The sequence below is a fragment of the Pleurodeles waltl genome, chromosome 3_1 (genome assembly GCF_031143425.1).
Source record: "Pleurodeles waltl isolate 20211129_DDA chromosome 3_1, aPleWal1.hap1.20221129, whole genome shotgun sequence".
In the NCBI taxonomy this organism is placed as follows: Eukaryota; Metazoa; Chordata; class Amphibia; order Caudata; family Salamandridae; genus Pleurodeles; species Pleurodeles waltl.
In genome coordinates, this window is record NC_090440.1 from 1479211232 (window position 1) to 1479236647 (window position 25416).

A 25416-nucleotide genomic window follows, 5' to 3' on the forward strand; every position below is an offset into this window, starting at 1 on the left:
CTGCTAACCAGGCCCCAGCACCAGTGTTCTTTCACCTAAAATGTACCATTGTTTCCACAATTGGCACAACCCTGGCACCTAGGTAAGTCCCTTGTAACTGGTACCCCTGGTACCAAGGGCCCTGATGCCAGGGAAGGTCTCTAAGGGCTGCAGCATGTCTTATGCCACCCTAGGGACCCCTCACTCAGCACAGACACACTGCTTGCCAGCTTGTGTGTGCTAATGGGGAGAAAATGACTAAGTCGACATGGCACTCCCCTCAGGGTGCCATGCCAACCTCCCACTGCCTGTGGCATAGGTAAGTCACCCCTCTAGTAGGCCTTACAGCCCTAAGGCAGGGTGCACTATACCACAGGTGAGGGCATATGTGCATGAGCACTATGCCCCTACAGTGTCTAAGCAAAACCTTAGACATTGTAAGTGCAGGGTAGCCATAAGAATATATGGGCTGGGAGTCTGTCAAAAACGAACTCCACAGCTCCATAATGGCTACACTGAATACTGGGAAGTTTAGTATCAAACTTCTCAGAATAATAAACCCACACTGATGCCAGTGTTGGATTTATTAAAAAAATGCCCATAGAGGGCATCTTAGAGATACCCCCTGTATTTTACCCAATTGTTCAGTGCAGGACTGACTGGTCTGTGCCAGCCTGCTGCTGAGAGACGAGTGTCTGACCTCATGCGGTGAGAGCCTTTGTGCTCTCTGAGGACAGAAACAAAGCCTGCTCTGGGTGGAGGTGCTTCACACCTCCCCCCTGCAGGAACTGTAACACCTAGCAGTGAGCTTCAAAGGCTCAAGCTTCGTGTTACAATGCCCCAGGGCACTCCAGCTAGTGGAGATGCCCACCTCCTGGACCCAGCCCCCACTTTTGGCGTAAAGACCAGGAGAGATAATGAGAAAAACAAGGAGGAGTCACTGGCCAGTCAGGACAGCCCCTAAGGTGTCCTGAGCTGAGGTGACTCTAACTTTTAGAAATCCTCCATCTTGTAGAAGGAGGATTCCCCCAATAGGGATAGGAATGTGACCCCCTCCCCTTGGGAAGAGGCACAAAGAGGGTGTACCCACACTCAGGGCTAGTAGCCATTGGCTACTAACCCCCCAGACCTAAACACGCCCTTAAATTTAGTATTTAAGGGCTCCCCTGAACCTAAGAATTTAGATTCCTGAAACTACAAGAAGAAGAAGACTGCCGAGCTGAAAAACCCCTGCAGAGGAAGAACAGAAGACACCAACTGCTTTGGCCCCAGTCCTACCGGCCTGTCTCCTGCCTTTCAAAGAACCCTGCTCCAGCGACACTTTCCAAAGGACCAGCGACCTCTGAATCCTCAGAGGACTGCCCTGCTTCAAGCAAAACAAGGAACTCCTGAGGACAGCGGCCCTGCTCCAAAAGAACTGCAACTTTGTTTCAAGGAGCAGACTTAAAGACCCCTGCAACTCCCCACAAGAAGCGTGAGACTTGCAACACTGCACCCGGCGACCCCGACTCGACTGGTGGAGAACCAACACCTCAGGGAGGACCCTCCGGCGACTCCGAGACCGTGAGTAACCAAAGTTGTCCCCCCTGAGCCCCCACAGTGACGCCTGCAGAGGGAATCCCGAGGCTCCCCCTGACCGCGACTGCCTGAACTCCCTTTCCCGACGACTGGAAAAGACTCTGCACCCGCAGCCCCCAGCACCGAAAGGAACGGAACTCCTGTGCAGGAGTGACCACCAGGAGGCCCTCTCCCTTGCCCAGGTGGTGGCTACCCCGAGGAGCCCCCCCTTGCCTGCCTGCAACGCTGAAGAGATCCCTTGATCTCTCATTGATTTACATTGAAAACCCGACGCTTGTTTCTACACTGCACCCGGCCGCCCCAGTGCCGCTGAGGGTGTACTTTTTGTGTGAACTTGTGTCCCCCCCGGTGCCCTACAAAACCCCCCTGGTCTGCCCTCCGAAGACGCGGGTACTTACCTGCTGGCAGACCGGAACCGGGGCACCCCCTTCTCTCCATTGCAGCCTATGCGTTTTGGGCACCTCTTTGACCTCTGCACCTGACCGGCCCTGAACTGCTGGTGTGGTAACTTTGGGGTTGCTCTGAACCCCCAACGGTGGGCTACCTTGGACCCAAACCTGAGACTTGTAAGTGATTTACTTACCTGACAAAACTAACAAAAACGTACCTCCCCCAGGAACTGTGAAAATTGCACTGTGTCCACTTTTAAAACAGCTTATTGTGTTTTATGTAAAAAGTATACATGCTGGTGTAATGATTTAAAGTTCCTGAAATACTTACCTGCAATACCTTTCAAATGAGATATTACATGTAGAATTTGAACCTGTGGTTCTTAAAATAAACTAAGAAAATATATTTTTCTATAACAAAACCTATTGGCTGGATGTGTCTCTGAGTGTGTGTTCCTCATTTATTGCCTGTGTGTATGTACAACAAATGCTTAACACTACTCCTTTGATAAGCCTACTGCTCGACCACACTACCACAAAATAGAGCATTAGTATTATCTCTTTTTGCCACTATCTTACCTCTAAGGGGAACCCTTGGACTCTGTGCATACTATTCCTTACTTTGAAATAGTGCATACAGAGCCAACTTCCTACAGGCAGCAGTCCAGCAGAGTAGCAGTCCTTGTACTACAGCAGTCCTTCTTCCTGGCAGAGTATGCCCAGGTCTAGAAGTGTACTGATTTGGTACGGTCAGAAGTCCAGTTCTTATTCCCAGTGGTGCCTTTGAATTGGGTGTGACTTCAAAGAGGGGCTTTGAAATGCATAAAGGTCCTCCCTTTCCTACCTGGTTCAAGACACACTACAAGGGATATGCATCTTTTTGTGTGGGGACAAGCACAGCCCCATTCAGGTGCAAGTGGCAGCTCCTCTGTTAGACCTGGCATCCTTGGTGTGGTTTCCCCTGTCTTTTTTCCTCTGCTCCAGACTACCAGTAGTGGGACAGGCACTGCCTATTCAGGTGTAAGAGTCACCTACTCCCATCCTTCCTGCCCAGGAAGAGCCATTATAATGCAGATAAATATTCAGACACAGCTACCCTTCCTGTGTTTGTAGCTGCCTAGAGGGAATGCACAAAGTGTAGCTGTCACCCACCCAAGATGTGTATTGGAGACAGGCAGCAAGGCTCACAGAGCAGTAAGAGCAGAGAAATACCCACTTTGTAAAAGTGGTATTTCTAAAACAGTAATGTTGAATCTACCTTTACAATTGAAGAGGATGTATCATTACAATTCCAAAGATATTGAAACATGATACAGCTACTTCTTTCTAATCAGGAATTACAGCTTAAAAGTCTATTTACAGCTTAAAAGTCTATTAATGTATTCCCAATGGTAGCCTATGAGAGGTGTAAGCCTCACGGTAGTGAAAAATTACTCTGGGAGTTTTTCACAACCAGGACATGTAAAATGTATAAGTACATATCTTACCTTTTACGTACACAGCACCCTGCCCACATCGCTTTCGGGAACTTGCAATTTGCCTTGAAAGCCTGATGCAGGAGAACCTCGTTTCGCTGCCACAGAAGGGTATTCAGATCAATGTTTCCCTTGACTGTGTGGAGAAACCTGGCGCATTGCACTTCCAAATCAGCGCATCGTGGCGACGTCACTTGTCCTTGAAACTGAGGCATTGCCATCACTGTGTGGGACAGATCAATGCGCCGCCATACCTGCAAATACACAACCAAAGCATCTCACCACGCATCTTTTTGTTGTGACCAGAAAAGGTACTATGTTCACTGGGGCCTGTGTGGGTTCTGAAGCCGGCATGTGCTCTATCGAGGCAGACCCAAACTTTGACTTTGTCCTGGTCCCGTGTGACCTAAGTAACCCCTAAAGCACTAGTTGCTCTTTGGCACTCTTTTCTTCTTCTAAAATGCATAACTTGACTTCTACTTATTGTATTTTTGTTGTTTTGGTCTTGAATTATTTATAAAATTCTTATCTATTTTTTTTCTAAACCTGTGTGGAGTCCTTAATCAAGTTATTCTGTGTCTGTGTTGCACAAATACTTTACACATTACCTCTTTAGATAAGTCTGACTGCTCTGTGCCAAACTACCAGAGGGTGAGCACAGGTCATCTCTAAGTGTGTATCTAGCTCACCATCACTAGAGTGGTGGTTCCTGCTTGTACGGGGTGCATAACCTGACAACCAAAAATCTCTGTTCTAAAGCCACCCTGAAGCTCTCAGGTTTAACATATTCTATGGGCGAGGTAGGCCATGCAGTAGTAGAGTTTTTGACAACCATGACGTGTAAAAAATTAAAAGCATGTTGTGATTTTTAAATATATTGCACCCTGCTCTATGGGCTGTCTAGGGCCTGCCGTAGGGTGACATATGTATTAAAAAGGAAGGTTAGGGCCTGACGAAAGGTTTGTTTTACCAGTTTGAAATAGCAGTTAAAAAATGCACACACAGGCTGCCATAGCAGGCTTGAGACAAAAGGGCAACTTAAGCGGGTGGTACAATCAGCGCTCCAGATCCACTAATGGTACTTAATTTACATGCCCTGGGCACATGTGGTGCCACTTTACTGGGGACTTATACATATTTCATATATGACAATTAGTATAAGCCAATGTTATCATGTTTTTAAGAGTGAGCACATAAACTTTAGCACTGGTTAGCAGTGGTAAAGTTTGTAGTGTCCTGAAGCCAGCAGATACAAGATCAGCATAAATGGTGGAGAAAGGCAAAAAGTTGGAGGAAAGACCACCCTAAGGCTGACAAGTCTAACAACATGAAAGTGTAAAAATGATGGATGGGTAGATGGAAAGGAAAAGATTAATAAATTAATGGATTATTAGTTAGACGTGGGAATGAATTAATTTATGGATAAAAGGAGGATTAAATGGTAAAGAGAACTTTCCTGAGAGTCAGCATTGCTTGCTTTGCATGCTCTGTATGATTAGTGGTATGGTTCAAGGGAGGAGTATTTTAATTTTCCAGCTACTCCCTTGTCAGCAACAACCTTGCATGATGCTTGACTGACTCGTCACGGTAGAGCAATGACTGTCTACAATGCTCGACCTGTTCTTCCCACTACAGTGACGAACACCCACGATGCTCAGGCCCCTTCTTGGGGCCTCCTCTAATGCACACAAACTCTAAGCGCCAGACTTAAGAAGGTAACTTTTCAGAAGGACTAACCTGGTCCCTGTATCCAACCGCTGTCTATCGCCTTCCCCCCGGTCAAAAAAATGACCAGGTGACCCCAAGTGGTGCTTTATGGTTTTTAGGTTCTATTTTCCCTGAACGCTTTCAGATTCCATAACTCTGGTTCTACTGATTGGATTTTTTTTCAAATTAAAACGTACCCTATTTTTCTAGATTGGTTCGAGAATTTTTCTTGGGTTGTGATTTAACTTTATTACTATAAACATTGCCTTTAAACATTGCCTCTGAGTTAAGCCTGACTACTTTTGTGCCAAACTACCATAGGGTTAATCACAGATTAATTTAGTGACCTTTGCGGTTCACCCAGACAAGGACTTTGGTTGCTACCTAAGTGAGTTTCACCCCCTCCATAACCCAATTTCTTGCAACTTGACTATGACAGTTCTTAGTCGGCCCACAGACCACTTTATAACAGAGACTTCTGAGACCATTATTTAATTTAAACTCTGAAGTGCAAATGCATATTTAACCCCTCGTGTGCCCGGGACGTACTGGTTACGTCCTGGGTAGAACCGCTCGGGTGCCTAGGACGTAACCATTATGTCCTGCTATCGGCCTTCAGGGGGAGCGCTAGCGCTGCCCCCGATGGCCAAGCACCCCCCCTTCCCTGGGAAGGGGTGGAAGGGGAATCGCTTCCACTCCCACCCCCACCCCTCCCCCAGACCACATCAGTGACGTCTCATGACGTCAGCGAATTGCGCGCTGAGCTCATTAGAGGTTGCCCCCACTGTGCTGGAAGATCAACTTCCAGCGTGGATCGGAAGAGAAATGCAAAAGCATTTCTCTTCCGAACACATGGAGAGGAAGAGAGAGGCATCAAAGGAAAGGAAAGGCCTGTATTTTCCTTTGATGTCTCTCTCAGCATTTCTGCTATAATAACAATAAAGGGGAGCGACCCCTTGGGCAAGGGTCGCTCCCCTGGGGCGCATTTTTTCTTAAGGCCTTTTCTGCCCCTCCCCCCCCCATCCCCAGGCAGATCAGCCTATTGTTATTAGGCCGATCTGTCTTCGGGGGGCAGACACCTCTAGACACCAGGGATTAAAAAAAAATTGTTTACTGTTTTTTTTTTTACACATGGGGAGCGACCACTTAGGCAAGGAGGAGGGGGGCAGAATGTCTTTAGGCCATTTCTGCCCCCCTTGGGGACAAATCAGCCTATTTTTATTAGGCCAATCTACCCCCCCCAACAAGACACCAGGGATTTTTGTTTTGGTCAACGTCATGCAAGGGGAACGACCCCTTAAGCAAGGGTCGCTACCCTGGGGGACAAATTTGTTTTAGGCCATTCCTGCCCCCCTTGGGGGAAGATCGGCCTATTGTAATTAGGCCAGTCTGCCCCCAGGGGTGGCAGAAACCCCTAGGCACCAAGGATAATTTATTTATTTTTTTGTTTTATTTTTTTAGATGTGTGGAGCGACCCCTTGGGCAAGGGTAGCTCCCCTGGGGGGAAAATCTTTTTAGAACATTTCTGCCCCCTTTGGAGTCAGATCAGCCTATTTTTATTAGGCCAATCTGCCCCCAAGGGGGGCAGAAACCACTAGACACCAGGGATTTTTATTTTTTTGTGTCCATTTCACGCAAGGGGAACGATCCTTTAGGCAAGGGTTGTTTCCCTGGGGGGCAAATTTATTTTAGGCCATTTCAGCCACCCTTGGGGGCAGATCGGCCTATTTCTATTAGACTGATCTGTCCCCAGGGGGGCAGAAACCACTTAGGCACCAGGGATTGGTGTGTGTGTATGTGTGTGTTTTGTTTGAGGGGGCAGCCCCTTGGGCAAGGGTCACTCCCCATGGGGGCACATCACTGTTGGCCATATCTGCCCACCTTGGGGGACAGATTGGTCTATTTTTAGAAGCCCACCAGAGACCAGGGAAGATGTTTTTTTCAAAAAAGAGGGTGAGGGTATGGCCAAATAAATGGGGCCAAAGTTGTTCTGCCCACCGGTGGGCAGATGGAGCAACTACCTCATTCCACTTCCCGGGAGGGGGGCAGAAAGCCTACTAGATGCCAGGTGTTGGAAAATGGGTTATTGGTAAGGGCAGGTAGGTACCTACACTTGGCAATAGGCCACTAACCTCCACTTAGGTCCAGTTGGGTCTTAGTAACTTAAACCAGCTCAACCCTTGGTAGCTTGGCAACGTGCGACAAGGCTTAACTTAGGAGACAGAGTGTAACTCATTCAAATATCACAAAACAGTAATTAAATAAAACACAGGAAACAGTTTAAAAATCCAAAACCAATTTATAGAAATAGATTCTATTTTTATCTTTAAAATGACACAAAAACGAATAAAATCGGATAAGGGGAACCGGAGATATAAGAATTTTTAAAGAATTATTGTTTTCTAGCGCCTAGAAACAAAAAGCGCCAATCTGCTCATCTGGTTGCACCTCAACCGGGGCAAAGTCAAAGTTCAAGGCCAACCGCGATGGAGCCCTGCTCGGCTACAGCTCGCGGGAGGCATCGGTCAAAAGTTTACTTTCAGACTTAGTTTCTTTTCTGAAGATTTTCAGAAGATTTTCTTCAGCGGGACGAACCTGCCAATCCAATCCGACCTCCTGGAACTCTTCTCCGGATACGCGTCGCAGGAGCCCTCAGTGGAGATTTTTACCTTCAGACTTAGTCGTTTTTTCGAGGTGAAAATTTTTCGACCGGGGCAAACCTGGATCTTGATCCGACGTCCCTGGAGCCCTCCTCGGATACGCTGGCTGGGATGTCCCAGTCAACTTTCTACGTTTGGACTTAGTCTCTGTTTTGGAGATTTTCTTCACCGGGACGAACCTGCAAATCAGGCCGGGTCGCGGTTGAGGCAAGCCAGCTAGAGTTGCTGCGGCGGGTCGGTCCCTCTATGGAGCTTTTTTTCAAAAAGTCCCCAAACTTCTCCAGACTTCTGGGTCTTCGCCCAGATGTTCTTTCAAGGTTCTTTTGGGGTCCAAGCTCACCCAAGGGTCCAGAAGCTCTGAGATGATCCTTGGGGGTGTGGACTACAACTCCCAGAATGCACCTGGTGCAAACTCCTTTTTGGCCACTAGGCAGTGGTCAGCTGGTTGATTTCTTCAGGAGTTGGTGCAGTGGACTCTGGTTAGCAATTTTTCACCTGTAGCAAACACTGAGTCCCTCCTTGAACCAGTTGAAGCCAGGCAAAGTCCTTCTTGTGGTGAAGTTCAAGTGTGCAGCTGGAGGAGTCCTTCTAAGTGAAGGTTCCAGGTGCAGGCCAGGGGTCCAGCAGGGCAGTCCTTCTTCTTCTGTAGTTCTTCCTGGTAGGGGTGTGGTAGGAAACTGAGTTGTGGGTGCAGGTCTGCCAGTTTTATCCTTGCTCCTGGGTGAAAAACAGGGGGGTCCTGGTTCTCCAATCAGGGGCATGGTCCTTCCCCCTGTGATGACCACTTCCTGGGAAGTGTGGCAAAAATCAATCCCAGGAGGCAACATTCTTCAAAAATCCATCATGGCTGAAAATGATTTTTGGAGGTTACATCTGGCTGAGCCCACCCACTGGTGTGGCTACAAATCATAAACACACCCCTCTCCTGCCCTCTCCTAATCTAATCAAGGGGGCACCTAGTTCTCTGGGATTGCAGGATGTTGGGGTGTTGCTGGGTTGCTCCAAATGTCTTTCTCTGCCTTTGAAGACCAGTTTGGCAGCCCTCCCCCTTCTTGCCTCACCATCTGCTGAGGGGAGATTCCCTCCCACAGGCACATCTCTTTGTGTGAAGCCAGGCCACTTCACACCTCATCCAGGCAGCCTGGCCAGGCTGCCAGAGGCTAGCCAATCAGAGCACAGCAGCAAAAACAATCTAGGGCTGAAATTGGCAACTTTTCAGGTAAAGTTTAAAACTCTTTCCCTGAACAAGTTATATTAAATCCAACAACTGGAAGTTGTGGGATTTATTATGACAATTAATTTGATACCAAACTTTTTTGTATCTGTCATTTAAGGGGACTTTTAAAATTAAAATAAAGTCTCCCAATTCTAGCCCATCAAGGCCATTCACTACAATGAGGGAAAACAAATTTGGCTGTTTTTACCTCACCAGGGCTTATAAAACTATTTTTATAAGGTCCCTCCGTATAGTTACATGGCACCCAGCCCTAGGGGCACATAGGGCACACCTTAGGGGTGACATATGTAAAAATAAGGTAGTTTAAGACTTTGGAACTACTTTTAATTCCAAAGTTGAATTTGCATATAACTTTAATTTAAAAGCAGCCAGCATGACAGGCCTGCCTTTAAAATGACACTGGGCACCTCAGCAGTTGGGTGCACTACCTATACTGTGGTCCCTAAACCTACATGCCCTACCATATACTAGGGACTTTTAGGTAGGTTGACTTAGCCAATTATAATTAGCCTAATTTGCATATTGATTTTACACAGAGCACAGGCTCTGGGACTGGTTAGCAGTACCCAGGGCACCATCAGAGTCAGGAAAACACCAGCCAAAAGTGAAAAACGGGGGCAAAAAGTTAGGGGGCCTCTGCAATCAGCCCTGTTTTCTTACACCAGGGAGTAAAAAATAATTGTGGGGTGGTGGCTACCAACCAGTATGAGCATGGTTATGCCCCCACCCCAACTGAAGGGGGTAACAGTCTTTCAGCTCTCCCCAGCACACTAAAACATCTTATCCCATGGCAAGAAAGAGGACATTTAATTATTTTAGGTTTTGGTTTTACATTTGGCCCCTGAGAGCTTGTCTAACTCTCAAAATCGTCCCACTTGGAATGGTGAGTGCTGCACTTTTCGTACTTTGGGGCACTGCCATGTAGAAAAATCCACGAGACCTTGACACATCTGAAAACTAAAAATCTGGGTGAGTCCAGGGTGGTGTGCTTTACATGCACCCCACACTATTTTCTTACACACAATGCCCTGCAAACCTCCAACTTTGCTGGAAATCACACATTTTTCCCACAATTTTGTGATGGAACCTTCCGGAATCTGCAGGAATCCACAAAATTCCTACCACCCAGCATTGTTGCATCCATACTGACAAAAATTCTGCCCCACTTGTCAGCCTTAAAATGTTTTTTTCAAACTGCCCTTTTGGACCTGCTTTGGTTCCACGTCAATTTCAACATGTTTTTGGCTCTACCCTGTCACAGGCACTTGGCCCACCTACACAAGTGAGGTATCATTTTTACTGGGAATCTGAGGGGATCGTTGGGTGGTAGGAAATCTGTCCCAGTGCGATGATCTCACACAGAAATGTGGGAAAAATGTGATTATTTTTTAGCTAAATTTGAAGGTTTGCTGAAGATTCTGGGTAAGAAAACACTGGGGGATCCACCTCCATGGACTCCCTCGGGTGTCTAGTTTTCAGAAATGTTTGGGTTTGGTAGGTTTCCCTATATGGCTGCTGAGCCCAGAACCAAACCACCCCCCGCAAAAACAGGTAGTTTTGAATTTGATCATTTGATGTGTCCACATAGTGTTTTGAGGCATTTCCTTTTGCGGGCACTAGGCCTACCCACACAAGTGAGGTACCATTTTTATTGGGAGACTTGGGGAAATGGTGGGTGGAAGAAAATTTGTGGTTCCTCTCCGAATCCAGAACTTTCTGTCACCGAAATGGAAAAGGTGCTTTTTGGGTCAAATTTTGAGGTTTGCTAAGGATTCTGGGTAACAGAACCTGGTGAGAGCACCACAAGTCACCCGATCTTGAATTCCTCTAGGTGTCTAGTTTTAAAAAATGCACAGGTTTGGTAGGTTTCCTTAGGTGCCGGCTGACATAGAGGCCAAAATACACAGCCAGGCACTTTGCAAAAAAATATGAGATTTCAATGTAAAAATGTGATGTGTCCATGTTGCGTTTTCTGTCGCAGGTACTAGGCCTACCCATACAAGTGAGGTACTATTTTTATCGGGAGACTTGAGGGAACACAGAATAGAAGAACAAGTGTTATTGTTCCTTGTCTTTCTCAACATTTTTTCCTTCCAAATGTAAGACAGTGTGTAAAAAAGACGTCTATTTGAAAAATGCACTATAATTCACAGGCTAATATGAGGACCCCAGAATTCAGAGGTGTGCGAATAACCACTGCTCCTCAACATCTTATCTTGTGCGCATTTTGGAAATACAAAGGTTTCCTTGATAGCTATTTTTCACTCTTTATATTTCAGCAAATGAATTGCTGTATACCTGGTATAGAATGAAAACCCATTGCAAGGTGCAGCTCATTTATTGGCTCTGGGTACCTAAGGTTCTTGATGAACCTAAAAGCCCTATACATCTCCGCAACCAGAAGCGTCCAGTGGACGTAACGGTATATTGCAGAATAAAGTTACAGAATAAAACATGGAGAAAAATGGTTGTTTTTTTACCTAGATTTCATTTTTTTGTTTTATTTCAGCTGTTATTTTCTGTAGGAAAACCATGTAGGATCTACACAAATGACCCTTGGTGAATTCAGAATTTTGTCTACTTTTCAGAAATGTTTAGCTTTCCGGAATCCAGCATTGGTTTCACACCCATTTCTGTCACTAACTGGAAGGAGGCTAAAAGCACAAAATATAGTAATAATAGGGTATGCCCAGTAAAAAGCCAAAATTGTGTTGAAAAATGTGGTTTTCTGATTCAAGTCTGCCTGTTCTCAATGCTGGGAAGATGGTGATTTTAGCACCGCAAATCCTTTGTTGATGCCATTTTCAGGGGAAAAAACACAAGTCTTCCTCTGCAGCCCTTTTCCCCATTTTTTTTAAAAAACGAAATTTTTGCTGTATTTTGGCTAATTTCTTGGTCTCCTCCAGGGAAACCCACAAACTCCGGGTACCTCTAGAATCCCTAGGATGTTGGAAAAGAGGACGCAAATTTGGCATGGGTAGCTTATGTGGACAAAAACTTATGAAGTCCTAAGCGCGAACTGCCCCAAATAGCCAAAAAAATGGGCTGGCACCTGAGGGGGGAATAGGCCTGGCAGCTAAGGGGTTTAGTCATTTGGGTTATTTCGTGTTTTATTTTAGCTGAGTTGTTTATTTTGAGTTTTTAGTAGCGCAGTTGACAGATGTGGGTTTCTAAACTACTGTATTTGGGGTCATACATGTTTTTCAGAACTGATTATGCAGAATGAGCTATGGCAATACAAGAGATGTAATGCCCATGTTAAAATTGTTCTGCCATGCAACAGTTATAAGAAAATGCAACCAATTCGAAAAGAGGCAGCAATATCAGTGGTTAAATATGATCTTAAGAAAAAGTATAAAAGCTATTTAAAAACCTTCTTGAAAGCATATGTGTGAACTAAAGTTGCTCCCCTGCGTTTCGCTTCCAGTAACTCTCCTTGAGAAAACCACATCCTGCATGCCAAGAAACAAGATTCCTGTGGGTGGAGCATTCAAAGCTTGTAATGTCACGCTGCGTGAGTCCAGGGAGGTGTTTCCTTCCTGCAGCTCTTCCCACCGTCTTAATGTGATAGTAGAAGTGTCAGCCCCTGTGAGAGACAGAACGTAAGTACAATCAATGAAAATTTATGATCGCGAACGTTTCAAATTTTGAATTATTTTCTAAAAAAAAAAGAAAGCTCCCCCGCTTCTGTGAAGAAAACGTGATGAATGCGAAAGCAGGTTACGAATTTCTGTGTCAAGACATCTACTGTTCTGTTCAAACGTACATTTCTTAAACGCTAACGCAAAACGCGCTGCTGCCTCTCTTTAACTTAGTGATCACAGAAGCGTTTGGATTCGATCACTACGGCACAGGCACCCTCCGGATTCGCGAATTACATGGGCGCGTTTAGGTCACAGACCGTGTTTGTTTTCTCACGTTAAACGCATGCGATTAATGTTTGGTCTTTAAAAACACTGCCATTTGTATGACGTGCTGCCTTGGCCTGCAGCGTAGGAAGAATGCAAACATTGTTCCCAAGCAAAGGAATCAGTAAACAGTGGATGCATGAAAAGCGTGAAACTGCATGGCTTGGAACCCTACTTCCGTTTACCAGCATTTTAGGAATGCAGCTGAGCTGGAACAGAAACAGCCTTTGGCGGCTTGCCAAATTGTTATTTTCTTAATAGTTGAGTGGAGGCAAACGATAAGATAAGAGCAAATATGCAACATGGTAAAAAAAAAGCGGTAGAATGTTTCACGTCTCTTGATATAGTAATGGCGTCAGCTTTAGGACCCGATTCACAGAAAAGTAAAATGCTTCTTTTAACTCAGATGGCTTCGTGAGAAATATGTGAGAGGACATAAGTGAGTGGCCTCATTGGATCGTAGAATGGTCTAACCTGATAACATATCTTAGCAGCAAGCACACCTTTGGGAAGCATCCGGTTCATCAGAATGTGAATAGGTTTCATTATATAACAGGGGCCAGCTTTTTTCAGAGGCTGTGTTTGTGAGAAAGTAGCCTCTTTCTAGCATGGTTACCCCCATTGTTGGCCTGTTAGTCAGTGTGTTTTTACAGTATCACTTGGATCCTGCTAGCCAGGACCCCAGTGTTCATAGTTCGTGGCCTACTTGTCATTATGTTTTACTGTTTTGTCAGTATGCTTGACTGTGTCACTGGAGTCCTGCTAACTAAGAACTCCAGTGCTTATGCTCTCCCTGATTCCAAATTTGTACTTACATACTGTTAACCCAGTATTCCCCTCCATATTGGCATACTGGACCCCCCCTTATAAGTCCCTAGTATACGGTACCTAGGTACCCAGAGTATTGGCTTTCCAGGAGATACTTATGGGCTGCAGCATTTCTTTTGCCACCCATAAGGAGCTCATACAAACACTTCTTCAGGACTGCCACTGCAGCCTGAGTGAAATAGTGCAAGCACTATTTCACAGCCATTTTCACTGCATCAGGTAACTTATAAGTCACCTATATGTCTAATCTTCAGTTCAGTTCCTGAAGGCTAGGTGCAAAGTTACTGTGTGTGAGGGCAGTCCTGCAGTAGCAGAGGTGCCCCCATGTTGTCCTACAGTGTTGGAAATTTGTTTATAAATTGCAAAGCAAAACTGGCACTGTCTTATTGATTAACTGGCAGCTAACAAGGCTAATAGCACTAGATCGTGTCAGGTTACCTCTTTACCTGCAAAAAAAAAGAAAAATATATATATATATATCAATTTTGAAAAAGGTCCTCTTCCTATGATAGGCCGGCTTCACTTTCATTACCAAGTCCCCGCTAAAACCTTTGACGTGCCTTAGATACAGTGATACCAATTAGTAACTCCACCAAGTACTGCAAAGCATGGGCATCAAATCACCAAAATGACAGGGGTACCAGAAGTGACTTTATATGCTCTTTGATAATGAATGTCATCACAGGAAGTGTCATCATGGGAGATTTGATCAGCCAGTGCCAGCCTGGAGGTCCAGCAACGCTTGCGTTCCAGTTTGCATCTCTAGACTATCTATGATCTTCCTGAAATAGTGTGGGGACGAAGTCTGACCTCTTTGCTCCTTTCTGCTCCAGTGTCCATGTGCTCATCCTTCCACTCTTCTCTCCTTCTGTCTATTAACAATAGCTCACACTCTACTCTCTTTTTCTTCTGCCATATGCATATTCCTCTACTACCTGCTGTCATCATGAGCGCATCACGCTATTCCCTTCTGTTGTATTGTATTCTACTGTATTTCATCGTACTGTAGCATTTATATAGCACTTATTACCCCTAAGTAGTGTGCTGAAGCACTTACCCACATGAATAGAATGCTATACTGTGTAGGGTGTGTGGTTGAAGGTTTTTTAGGGCTCAGGAAGGGGTGAGAGGTTTGGGGTAGTTTTAAGAGGGAAGGGACAGTTTCCATTGGAGGGGGTCAGGCTTAGGGCTAAGGGCAGGGGGCTGGGGTCAGGGTAGTTTTTAGGACGGGGTCAGAGCAGAGAGAGGAACAGGAAGGATCAGGAGAGGTAAGTGGGGATGTGTTTTGGGGGTAGTATTTAGAGGTGGGGCAGTTTTAGGGTTCAGGGCTGGTGCTGAAGTTGGGGTCGTTTTAAGGGCTGTGGCAGGGTTGTAAGGCTCAGGGTGGTGGGGAAAGGCAGTTTTGCGGGGTGGGATCAGTTTAGGGCTGTGGGCAGGGGGGCTAGGGTAGTTTTTTAGGAAGGGGTAGAGTTTTAGGCGTCAGGGCGGTGGGAGGAGAAAGGGTGGTTTTAAAGGCAGGGCGGCTCAGGGCGAGGGGGTTGGGGTAGTTTTAAGGGCAGGGTAGGGTCAGTTTTAGGGCTCAGGATGGGGGGGCAGGGTAGTTTTAAGGGCACGGTTAACTTTAGGGCTTAGGGCAGAGGGAGTTGGGTTAGTTTTAAGGACAGGGCGGGGTCAGTTTTAGGGCTCAGGGCGAGAGGGTTGCAGTAGTTTTAAAGACAGGGAGGGTCTGTTTTAGGGCCCAAGGTGGGGGGACAATTTTGAAGGCTGGGACAGGGTAGATTGCAGGGTGAGGGTATCGGACGTTAGGGTCAGGAAGGGTGGTGGGTGGCAGAGTGTGACTTACCAATCATATTCCTTTACCAAACATGCTTTTACAGCGAAATATGTGGTAAAAGCATGCATGGTAAAGGCATGCGTGGTGAAGATGGGGTTGTGGGTCCGACCACCTTGTTTAGGCATGCATGGTTCAGGCATGTGTAGTTGTGTCATACATCCTCTACGACATGGACAGAGGTAATGGGCAATGTGCCAGTACTTTCTGCTTTGTGTCCTGGGACATGGGATCCCATGCACACCACTCCCCAAACAGGAATTAAATAAATAAACATGTGCTGACTCACAGGCTCTGGACCACCATGGGGGTAATATTTGAAATTGCAGCGGAGTGTAATGCATTTGTTTTTTAAGTTTTTCTTTAAAAAGGAGCAAATCTTCAATGAAGTATAGCTCTGGCCTAGTCGTGCTAATTACCTTAATCCTAGGCTCATTTTGCTCCTGATGTCCAGGGCTACCTACCAGGGACATTTTAAACATGCCACCTGCCCTCTAAAGGGGAATATTTCAAAGGTATGTGGCTTTTCTGGTGCCCTGCACCATTCTTTTCTGTCTGGCTTCAGGTGCTCCTCTCCTGCTGGTGGGGACATCCTTCACAGCCCTTTTGTGACCAGTTAGCAGAACTCTCTCTTGCCTGCACTCCACAGATCTAAGTGCCTCCTGCCTGACTTGCAGAGCATCTGTGGGGGCATTGGAGTCCAGGTCTTTTCCATGGAGATCCTAGGGGAACCATCATGGATCCCCAAAGCAGATCGTTATCTCCAACAGGTCCTCAGGGAGTATAGGGGGGCCAGTGTCACTGGCACTGGAGAGGTCCATCCTAGTCCTGGGGCCAGCTGGAGGCAAAGACCTCAGCCCATCCTTGCAAGGTATTGGGTGGTTTCTCCTTCCAGCTGGGCATTCTTTTACTGGTGTCACATTCCAGGTCCAGGATCTTCTCAACTGTCTCTTTCTTGTGCCTGGGTGTTTAAGTGGGGTTGGGAAGTTCTAGATGAAAGGCACCACTATATAATCCTAGGATGCCACATCACCCCTCCCCGACTGTCCCAAACATCGTGCTCAGCATTGTGAGATTATCCAACATGGCATCTTCAAGTTTTTTTTCTGGAAAGAGTTTGTCTGAGGGCCTCAGCTTCACCTCTAGCTGACATCCCTAACTGATCCCTTCCCACCAACACATCAAATGGGAACCCCTACTGTGTTGGCTCCAGAAGTCTGGCCATTTCCCTTTGTTTTAGTGGGCCTAGGATGTCCCAGGTCTGCTGCAATGTCACAAGCTAATTTTCAGATGCAGATTTCCTCCCCACTCACTGCATTCTAAGAAGCTGAGTCAATCACTGATGATTGCTCCTTTTGTGCGTGGAATATTTTGTTCTCTTTGTTGGGGAGGAGAGCAGTTAACCTACCCCAGTAGGGGGTACAAGGCCTGGAATCTGATTATGAACTGCACTATAGAAGTATGACAGTTCCTGATGTCTCTTAAGGTGTGGCTGTGCTGTGTTGGAAAATGCCAGTTGTGCATTTCGAACCCCAGTTTGATACCTTGTGGGAGGGATCCTATAAGTGGAGCAAAACTACGCAAAACTCTACTTTAGTGAATATTTCACTTAAATGTATAAAACAGTGAAAACACCACAGATTTTCCAGTAAGAACGCCAGATGCACTATGGATGCTAACTCATATTATAAGGCCTACTCCAGATAAGCACCTATCAGTGACCCTTCTTCGACCGGCTACTTGTGCACAAATACTTGGCTGTTCACAACAGTAGTCTCAAATGCGCAGGCAGCATACATGTTCACGATGTAGCCAGCACAGTGCCTAGGTGCCCAGCAGCAACCTTATCCTAAAAGGTTGACTCTGGTAGTAAACATGCTCAGTCTAATTACTGTGAATTTGTAGTGAGAGAGAAGACTCGCATAGTTAGACTCTATCATTGTAAAAAATCCCAAAAATGATTAGTCTTTTGTAAAAACATCCTTGGGCCTAAACAGGCAGAACCCAATTGCTACATACATGTTTAAACACATAAACATGAGATGCTTCGGTGTGGCTACATAACTGAGTACTGCTAGTTTTCTTTCTAGCCAATAAATAGCTTCCAGATTATTCACTGATTCATGGCAAATCAGACTTTGCAGCTTATGTCTGTCCATGGGCCATACTTTTCTGTCTGCTGCCCTCCCAAACCCTTAAGAAACTCAACTCTGTCCCTGGCTGGGAAGAACCATGCACTTCTTGCACATGGCTCTCCAAATGTAACACACTAGCTTTCAGAGGCGTCCGACTGTGACAACGTTTCAGGAGACAAATAATGCACGCACACCTGTCCCAGACCCAACAAATCCTGGCGATGTGTTGACACTAACTCTGTTTTCCAGCATACCTCAGATCAGGCGTAACAGAAGTCTATTTCACTCATTGCTATGTACAATCTTGAAAGAGCTGAATAAATAGCAACAGTCTAAACTTTGCAAGTAGCAAATGCACACCGTGTACAGCAAGGTCAACCTCAGGAATCTGCTGTTTTTGTATGCAACTGTGGGAAAAAGTTACCTTTTTGCATCAGAGCACTGTCTTTGAGCCCCTCAAAGACAGGAGTTGGCAGGGAAGGGCGAGGGATGGCAAGGGTTAAGGCAGAGGTCACAGTTAGTACCTCCTGCAATCTCTAAATTGTGTCCATGCTGAAAAACATGCATTTCTTAACTGTGTGGCTTTCAAAGACTTGTTGTTGATCTGCTTTCTCCTCAGGGAGCAAGTTTCACCACGTAACAAGATCAACCAAAAGGCTGTAGTGTTCCTGAATGTGCAGTAGCCTTCCTATTAAACCAGTAGTGCAGCAAGAATGTGACTCTATAGATATTAAATAATCTCCACAAAATACCACTTACCCAAAACTAAAAAGTGCTACTTTTTCCTACTTTATTCATGTTTTTTAATAAAAACAAATCGTGGGTGTCTTTTCTATAATCATAAGGGAGAAGATGTTCCGCTAAAGCCCAGAGATCAAGTAAGGAATAACCCAGGGGAGTCATCATCACATTCTGGAAAGTAGGAATTTAGAGCATAGGAAACATTCAATGTAGTTTGCAGAGCAGGATGTATATAGAGTAGTCAATCACTACAGCCCAGACAGGAGGATCATGTTAAAAAGGTCTGTAAAGAAGGGGGAATTCCTCATAGGAAACAGTCACTGCAGCCAGCTTCAAGATGGTGTAGCATGTAGGACACCATTGTTATAACCTAGAAAGTAAGAGCCTGTAACACAGAGAACAGCACAATAACCCAGACATTGTGAGACTATAGCATGTAAGTGATCTTCAGTACTGTCGGGGGGAGCATAGTATGACATTAATTATGTTATCACTAATGTTTGGAGAGCAGGAAGGTTCAGGGAGAACATCACTAAAGTCCTGAAAGCGAAATGATATTTGGTAGATGAGACAGTTACTACAGACAACACAGCAGAGGGTAAAATAGGGAGAAGAATATCACAGTTTAGAAAGTCAAAAAGGAGCATAACCTGTAGAGCCAGATAATCCACGGGATAAGAAATCCATGCAGCATGGGCAGTAGATAATCAATGTAGCTAGGGTGTAGCACAAAGGAAAGGATCACTGTAATCCAAAGACAGGAAGGTAGAATTTGGAGGACAACATCACTGCATACAGGTGAGCAGCAAGAAACATTACATGGAGTAGACTATCATTACAGCATTGTGGGAAGGACGCTATAACATAGAGAACATAAATACTGCAGGTCAAGCAGACTAATGCAATTTATTGTAGTCAATCTCCACAGTCCAGCCAACAGACATAAATGGCAACAAGGAAATCGAGAGGTATGACCAAAGACAAGACAATCATTGCCAGCCAGAGAGAAGAAACACACTGAATTAATAAATATCTTAGGTGGTCATTACAACATTGGCGGTAAAAGCCACTTACCGCCGTGCAGAAGACCACCAACACACCGCCGCGGAAATCCGCCACAGCTATTGTGACTCACAACACGGAATCTGCCAATATTCAGACACCCACACAAGTCCGCCACACCAAAGGTCAGTGATAAACTGGCGAAAACAAAACCTCCACCGTCACGCCAACAGAAATATGCCCACACCATCACGACCCACGAATCCACGCGACGGTCTTTCAACCGCGGAAATCCATTGGCGGTACACACCGCTGCGCTCAAAATACAGACACATCTCCAAAACACAGCCACATTGGACAAATCGAAATACACACACCTGATACACATACACACACCACTCCCACACACCCAATACAATATAAAACACACACCCACATCACCCACAAACCCCTACGACCACAATTACTGAAAGAAGGCCAGAGAGAAACACCACCATCAACAATACTAGCATCCACAGGCACACAAGACCATCACCCAAATAACTTCTACGCACCTCACACTACACACCACTACATATCAGCACACTTATCACCCCACACATCACCTACACCACCCCATGGCACGGCAAAGACACCCCAGGTTCTCGGAGGAGGAGCTCAGGGTCATGGTGGAGGAAATCGTCCGGGTAGAGCCACAGCTATTAGGAGCACAGGTGCAGCACACCTCCGTTGCAAGGAAGATGGAGCTATGGTGAAGAATAGTGGACTGGGTCAACGCAGTAGGACAGCACCCAAGAAATCGGGAGGACATCAGGAAGAGGTGGAACGACCTACGGGGGAAGGTGCGTTCCGTGGTCTCAAGACACCACCTTGCGGTTCAGCGGACTGGCGGCAGACCCCCACCTCCTCCTTCACAACTAACAACATGGGAGGAGCAAGTCTTGGTGATTCTGCATCCTGAGGGCCTCGCAGAAGTAGGTGGAGGAATGGACTCTGGTAAGTCAAGTCTTAACTATTACATCCCCCACCCTAACTGCATGCCAGCACATACCCCCACCCTCAGCCTCACCCCCATCACTCTAACTCCTCACAAATGTCCCAATATCACAAACCACACATCCTAACACCAAGCGCTGCATGCAACAACAAAGCATGGACACCCATCACTAAAGCATGGCCACTGTACATACCCATACACCCCCCTAAACCATCATCACACAAGGTCCCACACAGGAATGCAAGCACTGGGGTACACGGTCACCCACCCATTGCACACCATGCCACACACAGATGTAATAAACATCCTTTTATACCCCTGCAGGACCCCTACCCAACGTCACCAGACAGGAGGGTCCACACATGTCCACACCACCAACAGAAGAGGCCCACAGTGATGACAGCACCTCTGTCCAACTGGATCTAGATGACCAGCCCAGCCCATTGGGGACCTCGGGACAGTCGGTTCCCCTCACACTGCCACTACAGAGCCTCCCCCCTCTGGAAACACCAGCACAGCACCCACCCAGCGGGCCCATACCCCGTCCCCAGGACACGTCAATCAGCAGTGTGTCCACCACTACGGGGAACCCAGGCTAACCCACCACCCCAACAACAACAGGGACCTGGGGGCAGTGGTAGTGGGCACACGGTCCAGGGGACACAGGCCCAGGAACACAGGGGAACTGTAAGGGATGCTGTGCGACAGGGGGAGGACAAGCCAAGGGAACCCACTCTCCACGAGGCCCTCTCCAACATCATGGGAGCCTACCACCACTCCCAGGAGACAATGGCAACGGAACTGGCCAAGTTTCAGGAGACCCAGTGCCTGCAGGAGGAACAGTATTTGGGCTTCAGGGAGGAACTCAGAGGCATTAATTCCACCCTGGGCACCATCGTAGGGGTGCTGAAGGAAGTACTCAACACCAGGAGGGACACTGTGGCACTACAAGGGGCCCCTGACACTAGCCTGGATGATGAACTGCCCACCACTTCCGCCGGCGCTAGTGGACAGGAGGCACCGCCACAGGACCACCACACCAGCACCCGACCCCCTGCAGAGGGAGAACCACCTCGCAAACGGTCCCTGAGATCCAGGACAAAGACAGAGAACGATGCCAGACCCCCGCCAAGAAATGAGACCACCCTGAATGTCATCCTTCTGTCCCACTTTGTCACCCTGTCCATCCTTAAACTGCCCCAGCTCCACTTCCTATGCCCATTTGGGCAATGCACCTGTGAGACTAATAGACTGGACTCTGCCATGGACATTCCTCCGCCATCACCCCTCACCATTTTGCTACCCCCTCCAATATTGAGCACTAAAATAAACACCCTTAAAGCACAAAACAATCTGGAGTCAGTCTGTGATTTCGAAATAGTGTATTAGCAATTACTGTGGCAAAAAGCTCTTTCATTTGTAATGTCAGCATACCTATGTCACACAGCTCTAGTCCATGATGAATCAAAGCAGAAGTCACACTGTGGGACACACATCTGTGAAATCGTAAGGGAAAGTGACAACTCAGTGACCATACACCGGGTGAAAACGACAGACAGTAGAGAGGTAGTAGTGTTAAAGTACATGTAGTAGGCAGGTTTGTATTCTTACCTGTGTTTCACTTTAAATATTGCTGGATCACTGAGTCCCTGTTGTTCATGTCTTCTTCTTCTTCTGCTTCCTCGTCTTCACTGTCCACAGGCTCCACAGCTGCAACAACACCGCCATCTGGACCATCCTCCTGCAGAAAAGGCACCAGTTGTCGCAAAGCCAAGTTGTGAAGCATACAGCAGGCCACCATGATCTGGCACACCTTCTTTGGTGAGTAGAATTGCGATCCACCTGTCATATGGAGGCACCTGAACCTGGCCTTCAGGAGGCCGAAGGTCCGTTCGATCACCCTCCTAGTTCGCCCATGGGCCTCATTGTAGCGTTCCTCTGCCCTTGTCCTGGGATTCCTCACTGGGGTCAGTAGCCATGACAGGTTGGGGTCACCAGAGTCACCTGCAAATGGCGAGGGACAACTGTTAGACACACACTAACCTGTAGGGATATCCACCGACCCAGACAACCATTCCCACTGTCTTGCTTCCAGGTGCACACCTAATAGCCACACATGGTGCCTCTGGAGTTGACCCATCACATAAGGGATGCTGCTATTCCGCAGGATGTAGGCATCATGCACTGAGCCAGGGAACTTGGCATTCACATGGGAGATGTACTGGTCGGCCAAACATACCATCTGTACATTCATCGAATGATAACTCTTCCGGTTTCTGTACACCTGTTCACTCCTGTGGGGGGGACCACAGCCACATGTGTCCCATCAATGGCACCTATGATGTTCGGGATATGTCCCAGGGCATAGAAATCACCTTTCATTGTAGGCAAATCCTCCACCTGAGGGAAAACGATGTAGCTCCGCATGTGTTTCAGCAGGGCAGACAACACTCTGGACAACACTTTGGAAAACATAGGCTGGGACATCCCTGATGCTATGGCCACTGTTGTTTGAAATGACCCACTTGCAAGGAAATGGAGCACTGACAGCACCTGCAATTGAGGGGGGATTCCTGTGGGATGGCGGATAGCTGATATCAGGTGTGGCTCCAGCTGGGTACACAGTTCCTGGATTGTGGCACGGTCAAGACTGTAGGTGATGATCACATGTCTTTCCTCCATTGTCGACAGGTCCACCAACGGTCGTTACATCGTAGGATACCGCCTTCTCCTCACATGTCCCAGCGGACGGTGCCTCTGAAGGACAACAGCGAGCACAGAGTCAAACAACTCAGAGGTACGTACCCACCGCTTACACAGAACACCAATCATAATCCAAAAAGTGGCCTGTATCTGTGTTGAGTCTAGGCCTAGGTATGTGTGACGCAGTTAAAAATGAAGCCATGTGGACCCCTGAAATGGCGGCTGCCTGGCTGTAAAGTGGGACAATAGGATGTGAGGTAACTGCGCTGGTGTTGTACACCGTTGCGGTAGGCGGTCGAAGACCGTGGCGCTATGCAGCATTGGTTAACATTGGACCCTATGGGTCCCAGGAGCCAATGACGATGTACGCGGCGGTGACAGTACGCACCACCGCGGACGTGACTGCCATTTTCTATCTGTTCAATCACTCGATACCTGATCTTCGACAGGAGAGGACCTACACTGCAAGTGCTGCTGTGACCTCGGTCTGGAAGAGACAATGGCTCGAGTGTCTGGGGAAAGGGCCCCTGCCTTCACATCGGAGGAGTTGGAGAAACTCGTGGATGGGGTCCTCCCCCAGTACACGCTACTCTACGGTCCTCCAGACAAACAGGTAAGTACTCTGGGAGCATGCTGTATGGGCTATGCCTGTGTGGAGAGGGGTGGATGTAAGAAGGACGGGGGTAGAGTGCGGCGTGCATGAAACGACGGCGAGTGCATGTGCCACATGCCAAGGGTAGGGGTGGGGGCCAATAACTGTGATGGTGCAGTTGGTAATAAGTTTCTCTTCCCCCTGTACAAATCATGTAGGTCAGCGCCCGCCAGAAAAAAGATATTTGGCGTGCCATCGCCAAGGACGTCTGGACCCTGGGGGTTTACCACAGACGGAGCACCCACTGACGGAAAAGATGGGAGGATATTCGCCGCTGGAGCAAGAAGACGGCGGAAGCTCAGCTGGGGATGGCCTCCCAACGTGGGAGGGGTTCCTGTCGCACCTTGACCCCCCTGATGTTCAGGATCCTGGCGGTGGCGTACCCGGAGTTGGATGGGCGCTTGAGGGCATCACAGCAGCCACAAGGGGGTGAGTACACTCTCATCCTGCTGATTTAGCGCACAGTGGAGGGGTCTGGGTGGGGGAGGTGGGCTGTGGGTTTCCCTAGGCCAGGGCGAGTTTAGTAGGCAAGGTCCCTCCGTAAGGCAGGCCATGTGGCACCCCACCCCACCTCTGTAGAGTGGGAAGTACACCTAGTCATACCCCTGTGTCATCCATGTGTGCAGATGTTGTCCATAGCCTAGCAGGCCATTTCCTAGGAATTGAACAGTGGAGCCCAAGAGGGCGGCGTAGTGCAGGGGGCTTCTGTGTCTGTTGTGTCCGCCAACTGTAGCAGTACTGCATGCACTCAACATGTCTTTCTTCTGTCGCCCCCCCCCCTTTTTGTGGTCTCCCTGTTCTTGTGTGCATTAGCATCATCAGGCGGAGGAGCAGTGGCATCGGAGCACGAGGGAGCTACATCCCACATGGCCCTGGAGGGCGAAACTACGGACTCGGAGTTCACCAGTGGGACGGAGGGCGAGGGAAGCTCCACGGCGGGGACAGGAGCTGACACCAGCGACACAAACTCGTCCTCTGATGGGAGCTCCCTTGTGGTGGCAGCAACATCTGTGCCCCCCGCATCTACAGGTACAGCCGCCACCCCCCCTACCAGCACCGCCCTCCCAGCAGCCCCTCAGCCTTTGCCCCGTGCCCGCTCACCCAGGAGGGTGGGCATCACCTTCGCCCCAGGCACCTCAGGCCCTGCCCCGTCACCCCTGCTGCCCTCAGTGAGGAGGCCATTGACCTCCTCAGGTCCCTCACTGTTGGGCAGTCTACCATTTTGAATGCCATCCAGGGTGTAAAAAGGCAGTTGCAATAAACAAATGCATTCCTGGAGGGCATTCATTCTGGTCAGGCGGCCCTTCAGCGAGCTTTTCAGACTTTGGCCTTAGCACTGATGGCAGCCATTGTCCCTGTCTCTAGCCTCCCCCCTCCAACTTCCTCCACCCAGACCCAATCCCCTGTACCCCAGTCTATCCCAAGCACACCTTCAGACCAGCATGCACACACGTCAACACACAAGGGAAGCTCAGGCAGACATAAGCACCACACATCCCACAGGCACTCACGCAAGCATCAGACACATGCAGACACACGAACATCCACTGCCTCCACTGTGTCCCCCTCCTCCTCATCTCCCTCCTCCCTCCCA

At 47.7% G+C, this 25416-nt stretch overlaps 1 protein-coding gene across 1 annotated transcript in view; it reads left to right on the forward strand.

The window, feature by feature from the left end:
• The first annotated feature begins 12507 nt into the window (after positions 1 to 12507).
• HNMT (histamine N-methyltransferase) overlaps positions 12508 to 25416 on the forward strand; it is a 141524-nt gene continuing 128615 nt past the window's right edge. The window contains exon 1 of the mRNA XM_069225079.1: positions 12508 to 12627. The gene's annotated coding sequence lies outside the window, so the exon portion shown is untranslated. The remainder of the gene's footprint in view (positions 12628 to 25416) is intronic.